At 36.7% G+C, this 11,488-nt stretch overlaps 1 long non-coding RNA gene across 1 annotated transcript in view; it reads right to left on the bottom strand.

Moving 5' to 3' along the window:
* Positions 1 to 1,901: 1,901 nt before the first annotated feature.
* Positions 1,902 to 11,488, bottom strand: part of LOC108166383 (uncharacterized) — a 31,421-nt gene continuing 21,834 nt past the window's right edge. Inside the window, exon 2 of the long non-coding RNA XR_001776742.1 lies at positions 1,902 to 4,915. This is a non-coding gene — a long non-coding RNA (uncharacterized LOC108166383). The remainder of the gene's footprint in view (positions 4,916 to 11,488) is intronic.

Here is an 11,488-nt window from a genome sequence, read left to right on the forward strand (position 1 = left end):
TCAAGAAACGATTGCTTCCTTGGAATGTTTGTCACTGAATGTTCCATCTCTCACCAGAACTTTTTCTGTCCTGAACGTTCAGAAATTATTTTCATAAAAACTGAAATATTTGGTTTATTTTGATTCTGATTGAATGTTTGTGTCCAAGGAAGCAATCGTTTCTCGGCAAAATGGATAAATTGACAACAGTTCTTAGATACTCACAGACAGCTGATCACCAAAGATTATGAATATTGGGTGGACATCTTTTCACCATTAAGGGCAAGTCAGTGGTGTAAAGGTCAAGTCTGCAGCTTGACCAAGTAAAGCTGAAGACTGTCTTTACCAGCCCAAGCAACCTGTTTCACAATATCACGTTTCATATTGTTATCTGATACATTATTACACTGAAAATCCTATTATAGCTGACACAGACCTTTAATAAATACTTTTTTTCATCACTGTCTTCTGTTATCTCTTGCCTTGCTACACTGTCACTTTTCACTGGTGATGACATAAATGCGAATTAAGGTGTCATGGTGATGGAGAAAAGCTATTAAAATGTCTCCATTCAAAGTATGATGGTGAATTGATTGTGGCTTCAAACAGGTTTATTTATTTTATTTTACTGGGAACGGAATACACTGGTGCTAACTTACAGATTATTCTCTTAACTATGACTCAGAATGGCTCTCAGTGTAAAACAGACTTCACATCTTTGAGATGAGAATTTCATTTCATTGTTTTTGAGAAAGCAGCTCTAGCTCTGAAAGAAAAGCCTCTGTGTATGGGGATCTTCAAGTATTGCACCACATTTATTATAGCTTTTTCTTCTGCACTTTGACTGGGTCGTTCCAAACCATAGGGTCTGATCTAAAGCCTTCTGAGTTTATGTTTATAGGGGGTTTTTTGTAGAAAGGTGAACCTTCATCCCTGTCCCAAGTCTTCTGCAGTCTCAGATATTTTTTTTTCAGGATTGTTCTGGATTTAGTTCCATCTACCTTCACATAAATTCTGACTTGTGTACCTGCTGAAGAAAAGCTGTTTAGCCATGGATGTGACATGTTCTCTGTAAGTTTTTCAACTCTAACAACTCCCAATTGTCGGCCACAAAATTCTGTTTTGGTCCAATCTAATCAAAACACCTCATTTCACATATTTTCTGAGCCCCCTAAACATTTTCAACAAGTTTGTTTGATTGTTTTTTAACAATCACTTTCCTCTTGCTACTCTTCCACCAATATCAGATTTTGAAAGTGCACAATTCCAAGTTGTACTGTTGACTGAGTTGTGGTTCTCTACAGCTTCTTCAAAGTTAATACAGGGCTCAAGGCTGCTTCTCTGATTAATGAGGCCCTTCCTTGGTATGTCAGTTTAGACAGAAACAACCATCTTTTGCAAGGCAGTTGGTTGAAGAATGCCAGGCCTATTGTGCAGTTACAGGAGCTGTGTGACTTGTATTCATTGAGTTGAATACAAATTCCTTTGTTTATTCAATGTTTAAATGTAACATATTCTCACTGACAGCTACACGTTAGGACTACAGTGACTACAGACTCAAGATCAATACAAATTTATGTGATATCTTACAAAACAACCCACACCACAATCAGCTTAAGCAAATATATTAGAACCGTGTTTTTCAGCCTTTTTTGAGCAAAGGTACATTGTTTTAATTGAAAAAAATCACACCACCAACCAGAAATGTCAACAAAGATACCCTGTAGTATGGAGGAATTCAAAGGTGCTAAACTCATAAATTAAGAGACGATACACAAAACTCCCTTCTCTCCGGCTCACAGGCAAACAGGAAGACATTTAATGCACATCTGCGGCATCACACATTACATTTTCATCATCTCATTTTCATCATCTCAGTATCCAAAATGTCTTGTCTTGTCTTCTGCTTCTGGCTTCAAGCATTTATACCGTTTCAGTCTGCTATTGTGTATTGGAAACTGTCTGACCAATGGCATTCTGAATCTTGCTTCTGGCTCTGTTTTACATTGAGTGTGTATTGGAAGTTCCGAGAATTCTGGGTTTGACCTCGTGGAAGTTAAATCTGCTCCTTCAGAGGACCATTAGTCAGATTGTTAGTTCTTATCTGTCCAAACAGACATCCTTTCCATGTTCTGTTTTCGTTCCATTTGCGTGCAACGCACAATGGAAGGAAAAGAGACACACCAAAATCTTCTGCAATAACTACTCAATTAATAATATTTCGGCTCCGACATAATGAAAAGACACTTGCTAGGAATTCCTTCCACAACAACTTACTGGGTCAGATTGACCTGGACATTCGACATAATACATTCCTTTTCAGTAAAACATATCTTAATGTGAATTAACATAACTTTTAACTATTAATATAATTATATTCTTCTACATTCCCCCCTAAAATAAGTACACTTATTTTCTAGTTAACTCGTATGGCATTGCTCTCCCATGGTCATAGGTTCCATTGGTATAGGATCAAAAAACCCTCTCCGACAATCCTTTCATCTGAGGGAAAAAATTATCCTATGGCCCTCCTAGGCAGCCACCCTCAGGCACCAGTGAAATCAATGACCATGGTACCCATAATGATTTCTACTCAAACACCATCATAGGACAATCAGCTTGGTTTGAACAGAGTAGTAGTAGGCTTGACTTCTCAGCAGCGATGCAGTACAGCGTTGTGTAGTACAGTTCCTGTCCTCGGTCGCAGAAGCAAATTGCTGTTCCAGGTTGATGTTTCTTTGATTTTATTACTCTGCCTTCTTATTGTCCAATTGGGTTCAGGGCCCCAACAAATTCCCATGTCCATGAGTCTCTGAGTCCAACACACATAGGGTCCCTGAACCGCCAGTCACTCTGGTTGCCCTGAGAAGACAGRAAAACTGAGCAGTATCTTATAGTACAAYATGTTCCAATTAAAGGTCTTCATTGCTTGTATGGAGAAATCCTTGATGCTCCTTATTGGATTCTAAAGTCCCATTAATAACTCACATGTGACCTGCGCATGAGGACCTTCCATATACATTTCATTTAACATATTGTCCATGTCATATTATTACCACTTCTACATTCCTCCCCACTATCACTCACTGAAGGAACATCGTAAATCAGAATCAAATAAAACTGTGACAACACAATAAAGGAATCTGATAAAAAGAAAACGGTTCTCACAACATCTAACGTGGTTGATCCGAATCATGCAGAATCAAATTATCCATCTAGATGCATAATAATGACATCACCTTTGCAACCTAACGGTGTCAGTTCCCCCTGTTATCACAGTCCGCTTGTTCACAGTCCGCATGGTTGTCCAGGAACCACGACTCCATCGAGATGCAAAATAACAAAAAAATAAAAACACATAAATAAAATAACCACCAAAACAACGTCACAGTAACAATCAAACCGTAAGGAACATTTCATGAAGGATGTAACAATTATGAATAATCAATTCTCAACTCAACGAATATTGTTGCTTCAACTCACTCAGCCAGTACTCAGACTCAGCCATGCTCCTGGGCAAACATCCCTACCTGATTGCAGATTCTGAAACATAGTTCTGATGAGAATATACATTAAATGGGATTGAGTTATGTTTGGGATTGTACTAATTTATTGATCAAGGTTCTCATGCAAGAGAAACAAGAAAAGAAGCAATGGTGAATAGCAAGAGAATCAGAAACCCCCTTCTCCTCTGGGGAAGACATCCATCTTCACTCAAAAGATCTAGGAACATCTAATTTGTTTGTGAATGTGTAGAAACATTGTCTGGTCCGATATGCTGGATACCCTTTAATTCAATCCAGCGCTGTGAAGCTTAACTATTCACATTATTAAATGAGTCATATCTACCACACAGTGCTTATGCAATGGCTAGGTATAATTGTGAAATACCCCCCTATGACCATAATTACCCCACTATGAAAAAGAAAAATGTCAATTTAAATGTCCAAATCAAATATTCATCAACTATTTAGTTTATTTTTAGTACACAACCGCCAATTATCGATAGGTCCCAATTTAGTTTTACAAATGTGATGAAAACTTTTTCTCTGTACAGCTTATTACATAATTGTCATAAAATCTCTTCTCCTGATTCCACCTTCAATTTAACATTATGCTATTCATCTAGAATATCATAATATGTCAAATTATTTATTAAGGACCAAATAAGGAATTTGTTTTAAAAGTCGTACATTAACCTGTCAGCAGTTTGTTTCCTATTAGATCTTATGTCAAGCCCATCGATTTAAATTGAACAGGTATATGATATGGAATTAAATAGTGCTGCAGTTTTGTTCTACAGTCGACTCTTTTACATGGTCTCTAACTTTCAGCTGTCATGGGTAGATTTTATGCCATAGGTAAAAGAAGCTTCAACTTAAGTTTACTTCTTAAATTTGAACCAAATCTTTCAGCAAGCTTGTTGAATTTCGTTCCTCTGTGAAATGTTTCCCCTCCCCAGCTTAGAAAATTTTAACCCTTCTTAAACTCTTTGAATTGCCTTTTTGCTAAAAAGATGCTTATGAATTAAAATTACATTACCTTGAGCACTTTAAAATTGTTCCACAAGATTAATCTTACATAATTGTCAACCCATTTATCAAAAATTCTTCTATCTGAAGAAGAACTGTCATACTTAGATGTAAGTCATAATATTAAATGTACACTGTGTGTCAGAAGTGACTCCAATGTTTGTTCGGTCCAATAGCATAGGTTCAATAGAAAGCTGTTATATTGAGTTTTAATGACCAACCACCAGGAGAGATCTGTTCCAGCTCCCTGCAGTTCTGATGACCTAAATCAAGAATTAACATTATCCATATTTCACTTTGTGTTTCATCATACCGTCTCTCCAGGTTTCACTCCTCCTGTTTTGGAGATATATAGATGTCTTCCATCAGAAGAAGGTGACTAGAATAGGACAGATTTACAGCTTCTGAAAGGACAGATCAAAAAGCAGAGACAATTAGTGATTTGATTAGACAAAGCATGCAATCAAACCCTGGTCCTGTCTACTCTGGTATACTAAGGCTGAATGTGTTGTCCTGGTCGGAATATGAAACATTTCTTCTTCGATAATGTGTTGCTGACGAAATGTGTTGTAATTGACAATTATAGTAAAATCAGATAGATACCAGATATAAACATATTCTTATCCACAGCCTTAAGTTACAGAACCAAATTCATGACCAATCAAACAGAAACCCGTGATATTTTAACCTTAGAGTAAAATTTCAAGTTCTCTACACGAGTTTAAATAAAATACAGAGAGAAAAATGAACTGAAGTGTACATTCTGTCTGTTGATGAAAGGGTACAAATGAAACACCTACTGGAGAGTTCAAATACATTTATGAGTTTTTCTAAGACGATTACTGATTTATGTATCTCTTAGTATTGTTTTGAGTATGATGTTTATGTAGTATTGCCATATTGAAGACTGAATCTAGTTGGTTTCTACCAATTGTTTTGTCTCTAACATCAACTGTTTAATGCAAAAACCCATGGAGACACAGTTCCTAGAATCAAATATATTTTGGTCTAACCTTTAACCTGCTGACCCCCCTTAAAAGTAATCCTGGCTCCAAGATAGGAACTACATCATTGTCAGGTTTGCTTGAGCTTTTAATTATCTGACTCCTTTATTATCCAGTTAATTCTCCATTCTTTTTTCCTTTCCCTCCTAAAGGAACAATATCTGTCTCCTATTCAGCACAGTACAGTGTTATAAATTATTTTGTCATGGGAGAACTCATGACCTTCAATTTTGACAAAATATGTTAGTTTAGTTTAGAACAATTTAGACAAGGTGTTAACCATCAACCTTTGAACTAGAATTGAGAGAAAAAATATTAGAATGAAAATAGCATTTACACCAATTTTTAACCCTATCTAGTCTTGGGTCTAAATGGCCGTTTTGGTCTAATTTTGAATTTACCCTTATATTTTCACCTTAAAAACTATTTACCTTACCTTGTTTGGCATCTCTATCATGGCCAACAGATCCATCTCTTAGCGAGTAATATTGTAACTATTTGAGTTGTTATATTTCACCTGTGATCAATTCATTGTTTTATTAAATTCCATTCACTGCCACACTTAATTTTAATCAATTATAATTGTTGCTTTGTCCGTGTCTTTATGTTCCAAACTGCAGAGGTCTCCCATAACAAAACAATTCACCACCATATTAACTATAATTTGAAAAGCAATAAGTAGTTTATTACAATAATTTTTATTTTTTCTATCTAGAATACGTTTTCCATAACCTATTATTAGCTATTATTGCACTGATTCACTGTGTTTCCTGTGTATATTAATGAGTAATGGTAATCATGAGCAACAAATTCCTAATAGTGCATGCTGTTCCATTAATTAATTTCTACGTAATCAACACTCAGTCATTTGCCAGTTAGTTGTTTTAAATTGTGGATTGTATTTCTTATAATTAGGAATCTATACTCCGATTCACTCAAACTGAATGGGTAGGTGAGGGCCCTGTTTTTCTTTGGATCGCCCGTGATGCAGCTGGAGCTAAGCCCCCCTCTTTGTTTTCACTGCTTTTCTCTCTCTGCCTGAGCTGCGTCCTGTGTGCAGCTGCTGGCCTGTTGCCTTGTGTGATGTAGAGGCGCAGAGACTGAAACACAATTCATAAGTAACATTACACTTTCACATGACAATTAACTCAACATAACAAACACTTTCGACTCATCCAAAATGCGAAAATATAAATGTACACATTTGGGTCTCATGATCATAAATCTTAAAAATAAAATCATTCTCTTTGCTCAATATACAACATCTTTCACATTCCGTACGCTTTATGCCCATTTTCCCCAAAATTATTGAACTAGGAAACAATTTAGATCCACACATTTGACTCTGTCGACCCAGTACTCATACAGATTTGAAATGATCAATTGCAGAATCTTAAAGTGTCCTGCCAACCTGCTCTACAGTCCGGACTTCCGAGTACTGGGAAGTCAGGCATGCTGTGGATGACTAAAGGCCTTGAAACATATTTAAATTTATTTAAATTTCGATATGGATCCGTCAAAGTGAACTCAAAGTTGTACCCCAGCAATATAACCAACTATACACATTATCTGTGTGTTTTACAGATTTTACAGATTTTAGTAAAACACACTTATGACAAACATGGTCGTGGCGGGGTGTGTGTTTGTGTGTGTGTAGGTGTGTGTGAGTGTGTGTCGGAGAGGGTGGTGGTATGTGTGTAAGGTTATGGCACACGCTCAAGCAAGAGAGCTGGCAGAAATTCTAATAGTTGGCTGCTCTCAGGCTCCTTTTTTTTTATTTTTTATTTTTGAGTTGGAACGGAGCGAGGGCAGTGCATTTTTGTCTAAGTTTGTATATGCGTTAAAAGTGACTGATAAGTGACAAAACAAAACTCTTGGTGCTTACAGTCAAAACATGCAAACTTTAACTGCCATCATATGCAACCACATTTCATCAAACACTCATCCAGACATACATATTTTCACACATATATTTGCTATACATCCCATTGCACACATATCAACATCATTCCAGTAGGCCTACTCACACACACTCCATACCTTCCTCCCGGGTATTTAGGACATAATTTAGAGTCTCATGGAAATTTAACTCATTCCCTAATTTGTGCGTGTACACGGTTGTGTACATTATTGACACATCGTTTTTCGAACAATTGATTAAATCATTACTTCAAGTTTGATCTATTTTAACTAAATCAGAGATCTCAGATTTCACTGCAGTTTTGGCCATTTATTTATTTATTTATTATTTTTTATTCCTCCCTTCCTTCCATTCTTCCCTGGGGAACTAGTTAATATGAGCTCAATTTGTTAGTATGCTCGTTTATGAAAGATATATAAAATGTAATTTGCTTGTGATCTAGCCACTGTCCAATTTTTGTGTGTACACATTTTAGATTAGAACTTGTTATTTTAGCCAAGGCTAACAAATACACGTAAAACTCCTCACCACAATCCCAGACAAAAATTAAAGAACAATCACTGCAGTTTAACTCACAAAATAATCTGTAAAAAACTCTATTTTATTCACTTGAACTTCTTTCAGGCCGGACAATATCGTGGAGGATTTTACAGTAAATCACTCCACGGAGGAAAATACGTTCCTCCACTACGGAAGGCACACCTTCCGGCCTCTTATTATTTCTATAGCGCTTTTCACAGAGATCCCAATCTCTCTTCGCAGATTCAGCTGTCTTAATATTAAACTCACGGCCTCCTGCCGTATCTAACAAATTGTGATATGTTATTAATTAGTCAGCTCGCGAAAGTGCCTGCTCAAAAGAGCTACACCAGGCTTGCTGATATGCGGTAACTCATAACGCGGAATAAAAATTCCTAAATGTTACCATTGCCAAACGGGCGGTGCCAGACTGACTAAGGTGCTTAGTTTTTAGGGTGTCTATCTTTCCAAAATGTACTAGATACCTTTGAGTCTAACGTTTTGTGACAACCCCACCTTGCACAAGGTTCTGTTTGTCAATGAGCAGGAAAGAACTTAATTTCTTTTTAGCTCTTGAAACCGGCAGCAGACAGGAAACCGCTCTACAATTTAATAAGAAAAGAGATAAGAGATAAATTCTCACCTCTTTTGTGTCTGGGCCCGCGGTTCTCTGTTCTGCAGCCAGTCCGAAGAGTCACCTTCCATCCTCCTTAACTTGAATCGGCTCAATCGGCATGTCGGGTGTCACCACTTTATGGAGGAATTCAAAGGTGCTAAACTCATAAATTAAGAGACGATACACAAAACTCCCTTCTCTCCGGCTCACAGGCAAACAGGAAGACATTTAATGCACATCTGCGGCATCACACATTACATTTTCATCATCTCATTTTCATCATCTCAGTATCCAAAATGTCTTGTCTTGTCTTCTGCTTCTGGCTTCAAGCATTTATACCGTTTCAGTCTGCTATTGTGTATTGGAAACTGTCTGACCAATGGCATTCTGAATCTTGCTTCTGGCTCTGTTTTACATTGAGTGTGTATTGGAAGTTCCGAGAATTCTGGGTTTGACCTCGTGGAAGTTAAATCTGCTCCTTCAGATTGTTAGTTCTTAACTGTCCAAACAGACATCCTTTCCATGTTCTGTTTTCATTCCATTTGCGTGCAATGCACAATGGAAGGAAAAGAGACACACCAAAATCTTCTGGAATAACAACTCAATAATATTTCGGCTCCGRCATAATGAAAAGACACTTGCTAGGAATTCCTTCCACAACAACTTACTGGGTCAGATTGACCTGGACATTTGACATAATACATTCCTTTTCAGTAAAACATATCTTAATGTGAATTAACATAACTTTTAACTATTAATATAATTATATTCTTCTACAGTAGCCGCTTATATTACATATATAGTCATTCTTATCAAAGTGTCTTGAATAGGAATCAAATAAACACAAACATTTATTGTTATATTTTACATTTCTTATTTTAAATTGCACTTACCATGTTCACTTCAAAAATACACCTTAACAGTGCCACAACAATGTGGTCTTAAATTTAAAGAAGTTGTAGAAAACTTCAAAGTGTTTTACAAACTAATCCACAAGCATTCTTTTAGCTGGAATACAGAAAATAATTCTTATTCTGAAAGAAGCAATAATATTTGGGAAAGATTTCACTTCATATTCACTGTTACAATATGAAGAACTCTTCATATCTAATTAAGATATTGTACAAAATGTCAATATCTGTATATTTTACCCACCTGGTGTGAAACCTGTGCATGATCGGATGAAAACAGCTAATCCGGCTGTTTTCATCCGATCCGAGAAATTAAAGAAAGACAAAGCGCTCTTCCTCAACAGCTCTCAGTTTCTCTCTGTTTTTAGTTGTTATAGTAGCCAGGCTTGAAAAGCTCACTTCACACAGATATGTTGTGGGAAATGGACCCATGTTCTTTCCAACTACTGCTGAGCTTCACGGTCTTTTCCATCACTGTTGTCACAGTCTTGCTAGATACAGTGCTCTCACCGCTACCTGTAACATTCATGCATCACTATTTCTCTTGTTTTAATGTAAAATGCTCTGTACCTACTGCCATCTAGTGGTAAGAAAATTACACGATTACGCCACTACTCACTACTACAGCAGAGACACTCGAAGATGGCATTATTTGCAGATAATTCATTCATTTTCAAAAAATCTTTTAAGACCAATTTCCATATTTTCCAGACTATAGAGTGCACCATACCATACTAAAATTCAAATCCAAATGTTTGAAGCAACTTCAAATAAAAAAAATTTAATAAATAAAAAAAAAAACTGGAAACGTACATATATAAGCCGCACCAGGCTATAAGCCACTGGTATCTCTGCTACTCTCGGTTTTCCATTAGGACCCAGCAGAGGGCTGCGTCCTAATAAATCGGTTGGATATATTAAGGACGCAGCCCTCCGTCTCCAAAGCCGAACCATGGTTTTCTTCACGCCGAGTTTACGTGCAGCAACTCTATTTCCCTTCTGTAGTGCCCTCAACTTAAAAGCTGCATCATATGACTTTGAAAACATTTCTCTGCCGTGCCTGCTGCTTGCATGTGCTTGTTCTAAATGAAAATTAGCGCGTTCTTCTTTGATTTACAATTTTGACTTCGAATGATTCACTTCCTGCTAAAGAACCCCCTATTGGTTGAAGAAAAATGCACAGAAAATCCGCACCGGGCTACAATCCGCATGGTTCAAAGCTTAGGAAAAACGTATCGGCTTATAATCCAGAAAATACGGTACCGTAGGTGAAATTGGATAATTTCCACGACACACCTGACGATCACTCACGGTACACTAGTGGTTGAAAAGCACTGTATTAGAAGAGTGAAAGTCTATTACAAAAAGCAAAGGATTTGGTCAATACACAAAATATGAAAAACTTTGAGTGAATTATTTCAATCTATTTAAAAGCCACTGTTTTAGCAAACAAATTACACACTAAATAAGAGTATTGGAAGGCAGAAGGATTCTGAAAGCAAATATGTGCAGAAGCCTTAAAAATCAAGTAATTATTTCAAAACTCACTTTTTCATTGTTACAGACAAATCCCTCTGCAAATATCTCCCATTCATCCCTAAACATGGTTTTGGAAGCTAATTTAAATTCTGATTGGCTTCAGTTTTTTCATCTCTCCTTCACAAAAATATGCAGAGTGGTGGATGCTACAATAGATTTCCTAGGCCTATTTTTACAGACTGTAAATTAATGCAAATGAGATAATTATGGTCAAAAAGTCAAGTTAGTGGAAAATGCTGCAATACCTCTGAGCAGTGTGGTGGACACACCTGAATCAGAATGACAAACAATGAAAAGGCCAATTCTCTCCTCCCAGAAGAAATAAAAGCTGCACAGTGTATGTGAGCATTATATATGAATTTTATTACATACACCTCTGAAAACTCATTTCAGACTGGAATTGCTGTCTTTTTTAGTCATATTTTGAAGGCAAAGCATGGCTTGTTCAGTAAACTGCTATATATATA

Source organism: Poecilia reticulata, linkage group LG6 (genome assembly GCF_000633615.1).
Source record: "Poecilia reticulata strain Guanapo linkage group LG6, Guppy_female_1.0+MT, whole genome shotgun sequence".
Classification (NCBI taxonomy): Eukaryota; Metazoa; Chordata; class Actinopteri; order Cyprinodontiformes; family Poeciliidae; genus Poecilia; species Poecilia reticulata.